The sequence below is a fragment of the Aegilops tauschii genome, chromosome 1 (assembly GCF_002575655.3).
Source record: "Aegilops tauschii subsp. strangulata cultivar AL8/78 chromosome 1, Aet v6.0, whole genome shotgun sequence".
NCBI lineage: Eukaryota > Viridiplantae > Streptophyta > Magnoliopsida > Poales > Poaceae > Aegilops > Aegilops tauschii.
In genome coordinates, this window is record NC_053035.3 from 365,268,911 (window position 1) to 365,274,752 (window position 5,842).

Below are 5,842 nucleotides of genomic sequence, written 5' to 3' on the forward strand. Positions count from 1 at the left end.
TGGAATCGGCGCAAGTTGGCGAATGTTTCTTTGAGATCTTCCAGCAGGGTACCGCGCTTCTCTGTCTTCACCACAATGTCGTCTACATAGACGTGGGCATTTCTGCCGAGTTGTTTCAAGAGGCATTTCTGCATGCAACGCTGAAAAGTGGCGCCGGCATTCCTCAAGCCGAACGTCATAGTCAGGTAGCAGAAAGCTCCAAATGGTGTGATGAAGGCAGTCTTCAGGCGGTCTGCTGGGTCCAACTTGATCTGATGGTACCCTGAGTAGGCGTCCAAAAAACTCAACAGCTCGCATCCGGCTGTGGAGTCTATCACTTGGTCAACAAGTGGCAGAGCAAACGGATCCTTTGGGCAGGCCTTGTTCAGGCTGGTGTAGTCTATACACATACGCCACTTGTTATTCTTCTTCAGAACCAGAACTGGGTTGGCAAGCCACTCTGGAAAGAACAATTCCATGATAAAGCCAGCGGCAAGGAGCCGGGCTATCTCTTCTCCCATGATTCTTCGCTTCTCTTCTGACAGTCGGCGGAAGGGTTGCTTGACCGGCTTCGCGTCGGCGCGGACATGTAGTTTGTGCTCGGCGAAATCCTTCGGGACACCCGGCATGTCCTTTGGGGACCATGCAAAAATGTCTCGATTCTCATGGAGGAAGTCGACGAGCTCGCCTTCCTATTTACTGTCCAAGTTCGCCCCAATGACAGCGAGCCTCTCCGGGTTCTCCGGGTCCAGAGGTATCTTCTTCGTCTCTTTGGCAGGCTGGAAGGAGCCCTGCGCATCACAATCTTTGGGGTTGGGGGACAGGGCTGGCTGATTGCCAGCCATGGCCACAACCCGCTCCAGCATCTTCTTCTCTTCTGCCACCACGAGGGACTCGGCCAGCCGGCTACTGGCCATGGCACGCTCGATGGACTTCTTGTAGTTGCCGGCTACCGTGATGATCCCCTTTGAGCTCGGCATCTTCATCTTCAGGTAGGCGTAGTGGGGCACAGCCATAAACTTGGCCAGAGCAGGTCGGCCAAGCAAAGCATGATAGGGGCTCTCCAAATCCACTACCTCGAACCAGATCGCTTCTCGGCGAAAATGATCTTTGTCTGCGAAGAGAACGTCCATTCTAATCTTGCCGATTGGGGAGCAAGACAAGCCGGGGACGATACCATGGAACACGGTCCGGCTCGGCATAAGCTGCTTCGCCTTGATGTTCAGCTTCTCCATGGTATCGCGGTACAGTATGTTGATACTGCTTCCGCCATCTATCAGGACGCGGGAGAATCGGGCAGCTCGCCTCTCCGTCGCGAGGGTGACATCCAAGACCATTGCATAGGAGCCAGGAGAGGGCATCACCTCTGGGTGGTCGGCCTGGCTCCAGCTGATTGGCTTTTCCGACCAGTGCATGAACTCGGGGGCGCTAGAGGCGACTGCATTGACTTCTTGATGCTGACGGCGCCGACTGCGCTTGTCGTCGGCTTGACTAGTAAAGACGACGTAGGCAGCATGCTCTTCAGGGAATTCGTCTTGGATGGCGCCGACCGCCGGCCGAGCCGCCGGCAGCTGGGGGGCTGGAGGCGGCGGACCGGGAGGCGGAGGCGGCAACAACCCCTCGCCCTTGGTGATTCGCGTGAGCCAGTGGCATTTTCGGGTCGTGTGGTTAGACGGCTTCGCGCCGCTGTGGAACTTGCAGGGGCGTCAAGAGCCTGCTCGTAAGAGGATGCCGGCTGCCAAGCCGGCCTGCCACCCTTCTTCTTGGGAGCAGGCCGCTCTTCGGGCCGCTCATCTTCAACTGTGGCCACCTGCCGACTGGTGGAAGTCGGCATGGGGGCCTTGCGCTTGTGATCATTTTGGTAGGGGTGCCGATTGGGATCGCCAACCGGCGTCTTGGGAGCCGGAGCAATCACCTTCCCCGAGGCGTCTACTCGAAGCTCGGTCTTCATCGAGGAGTTGGCCATGGCGTATTTGTCCGCGATGACCAGCAACTTGTCGAGGGTAGCCGGCTCGTCGCAGAGGAGGCGGTGCTTGAGGAGGGTGCCCTGTCGGCACCCGGCGGTAAAGTACTCGATGGCCTGAACCTCGTGCACCCCCTCGCAGGAGTTGCGGAGCTCGGCCCACCGCGTGAGTTATTCGCGGGTCGACTCGTTGGGCCCTTGGACGCAGAGGGAGAGCTGGCGAGGCTTGGGAGGCCACTTGTAGGTGCTGGTGAAGTTGCGGACAAAGACTTCCGTGAAGTCCAGCCAACTGTTGATGTTGTAGGGCTTGAGGCTGTTGAGCCATGTGCGCGTCGTGCCTTGCAGCATGAGGGGGACGTACTTCACGGCGACGCGCCGATTGCCGTTGGCTATGCTGACAGCCGTGGAGTAGTCGATGAGCCAATCTTCCGGCTTCACTGAGCCGTTGTACTTGGGCGTGTCTCTGGGGAGCGAGAACCCTTTGGGGAAGGGCTTGTCGCGGATGCGGGGGCCAAAGCATGGCGGTCCGACATCGTCTTCTTCTTCTAACACCAAGGATCGAGCAAGGCGGTCGATCCGGTGGCGGGCGTCATTCTCGCCGACTCCTTCTCGGCGGCCGAGTCGGTCGCCAAGAGTCGGGTGTGTGATAGGCGGCAGGGTGAGACGTCTTTCTCTTCGAGGTGGGGGAGGAGGCAGATTTCCTTGGTGCTCCACCGCTCGCGGGCGGCCTTCCACGTCGCACTCGATGGTGATGCGAGTCTGGCTGTGGCTGGCAGCCGGCTCCTTGTCTTTCTTCTGGCGTGCGCCGCTCGCAGTCGGCGAGCGGGACGTCGCGGCGTGCTCCCGGCGCGGGGGGTGACTATCAGCACGGGCGCCGGCTTCGTGCCGTTCCGCAGCCGTGTCGATCAGCTGCTGGATCCGTCTTGTCATGTAAGGGAGCTGATCGGCTCCCAGCCCATTGAGCTCTTCTGCAGCCGCCTGAGCGGCTCGCAGATTCTCGAGCGGGGTGGCGTAGACGGGGCGATTTTCCCCCAGCATGCTAGCGACGGCCACGCCGCGTTTCTGGACGAAGCCGGCTCGAGTCGGGCCGCTAGGCAGCGGCGTACCGAAGGCGGCGCGGTCGACTTCGCGCTGGTGGGCCTCGGTGAGGCGTCTCATGGAGGCTATCTTCAGGCCTTCCGCGATGAGGGCGAGGCGGCGTGCCTCCAGGGTCTCGGCGTCGGCGTCGGCCGGGATGGGGACGGAGAGGTCGTGCATCGCCGCTTTCAGGGCGTCGTGGGCGTTCTCGCCTGAGTTGGCGACGTGGCTGATGACCAACACTTCGGTGACAGCGCTGCTGCCGCTGTCAGCTCGAGGGAGAGGATCGTCGAAGACCACCACGTCGAAGGGGTAAGCGTCGAGCGATGCCGTGTCGGAGTCGACGAGCATCGGGTCGGTGGAGCCGACCGACTCCACATCTGCAGCAGGCTCGCTGGAGACGTGAAGCTGGTCGAGGAGGCTGACGAGGCGGCTCTCGGGGTAGTCCGTGCCTGCGTCGGACGCAGGCTTGTCGGAGATGCGAGTCTCGCCGAGAAGATCGGCGAGGCAGCTCGCTGCGCAGGCGTCATCGACGCATTGCAGCGCGTCGAGGCAAACGCCATCGGGAGCAACAGGTGGCTGCGCTCGCGGGGGAGGAAGAGGGTTCCCGTCCAGAACAGGTCTCCGGACGACGGTGCACCTGGCCCCACAGTGGGCGCCAAATGTCGGGTGGTAGGTGCAACATATGCCAACGGGTGGCTTATCATTGTGGGTGCCAATAAGACGTCGCCGGTGCCTGGAAACGGGATGAGGCGAAGACATGCACGCCGGCGGATCTTACCTAGGTTCGGGGCTCTCCGAGGAGATAACACCCCTAGTCCTGCTCTGCGGGGTCTCCGCATGATCACTAGATCAAGAAGGGTAGCAACAATCGCTCCTAGAGCTGTTGGGTTCGAAGGAGAAGAAGAACAAGGCTAGCTCTTGCTTCTCTCTCTCTCTATGGTGTGTGTGTAATGCTAAGAAGCCAACCCTTTGCATGGGTGCCCCGGGGGGTTTATATAGGCCTACCCCCCGGGGGTACAATTGTAATCCGGCTGGGTACTGGTCCCAGCCGTCAGTGTCTATGCTCGCCGGCTTCTCCGCCGGCTGTTGGGGCCCGTCGACTGGTGGGTCCCGCCGGCTGCCGGCCTCTTGGTCGACAGGCCGGCCCCACGGCCTAGGGTCTTGTCGGCGGCAGCTTACTGTAGCCTTGCCCCTGATGACGGGGGCTTCGTTGAGGTAAGCGTGGCTACAGTGGGCCGCCTCGAGGACTCTCACTGTAGCCTTACCTTGTCTTGTCTCCTTAATGTGGCACATGCTTCGAGGGAGGGGGTGGCCGGCTTCTGGGGGCCGGCTGCGCCCTTGGCCGACTGGGGGAGGCCAGACCGCCTTCGCGCCTCTGTCTGGCTGAAGGGGCCCGCTGCCCGCGGGCCGCACTGGCGTCTACCGTGGGTGACGTCGAGGCTAGCATGGCTACAGTGTCGAGCCGGACGGGAGATGGCTGTCCCGTACGGTGTCCTGTGGCCATGCCTGCCTCGGGCTTCGGGGGTAGTGGGCCGCACTGTGGCCACACCCCGTCTTGTCACCGTTATGTGGCGTAGCTTTCGTGGTTGCGGTCTTGGCCGACTTCTTGGAATCGGCGTTCTTCGAGGCCAGCTTCTGGGAAGTCGGCATCCTTTACGGCCGGCTTCCTGGAGTCGGTCACCCCGCGGTTATCCTGGGGGGAGGTTGCTGAGGCTGGGTCGCCTTCCATGAGTCGACTTCAGAGGTAGCCGGCCAGGGAAGGTGGTCCAATGCTTGGAGTGCTTGAAGGCCCAAAGGCCTGATAATTGTTTGGAAGAGCCAGGGGCAGTCGGTTAGGCTACCCGTGGCCATTTACTCCGACAATAGGCCTACCCCCCGGGGGTACAATTGTAATCCGGTGTCACGGCCGGATTTTCGGGATATAAATTTCCCAGAAAGAGGCCTTTGCGCTCACCAGCCCCAGGATTACTGTTAGCTGATGAGGTACCAACTTGATACAAGAATTCCAAGCGAAGTACAAAATATGTGGTACAAGACCATTGTGGCCTAGGAGTACAACACTTGGTTTATAGTGGTTGATGGCGGAAGCGGTTTGTGGTTCATCTGCGTCTATGGGGTTCCATTTCCCACAAGAACAGCTGACCAGGATAACTCCTATCTTCGCGAGGCTGCTATCGTCATAGCGCAGGTTCCGGGGCTGTCATCGCAATGCTTATCACCAAGCAAGGAATCTGGCCAAGACAATAGCCAGGGACAAGCCAGTGAGTACGTTTGAATGTACTCGCAAACATTAAGAACACGGGTATAATGTAATAAGAGACGATCATGCTCCGAAAAATTTTCATGATGAAAACGTCTGTCACGAATTAAACAAAACTCTGCGATGCACGCCTGCAGGAAACATATGATCACGCAATACGGGAGTAAAAATAGAATGCACGGGCCGAGTGTCTGAAATGACTCCTCGAAAAGTTGCTTATAAAAAAAATTGCCGTAGTCGGGCGTCTGAGCGACACCACATAAAGGGCTTATAAAAGATGAATAAGTAACAAACATGCCGCAGTTGGGCGTCTGAGCGACACCACATAAAGGGCTTATAAAAGAATAATCACAGTGAATATCCAGGAGGTAGAACCATCCTAGGGATACTCAAAAAAATACATAAAGTAAATGGTTAGTCCATAATAAAAATAAAACATGATCCTCAGATGTCACAGGCCATAAACAAAATCTAGTCTAGCCGTTTCTCCATCCGAAGACCGTTACTATGATCTAGTGTAGCCGTTTTCCATTCGAATACCGTTACTATGATCTAGTGTA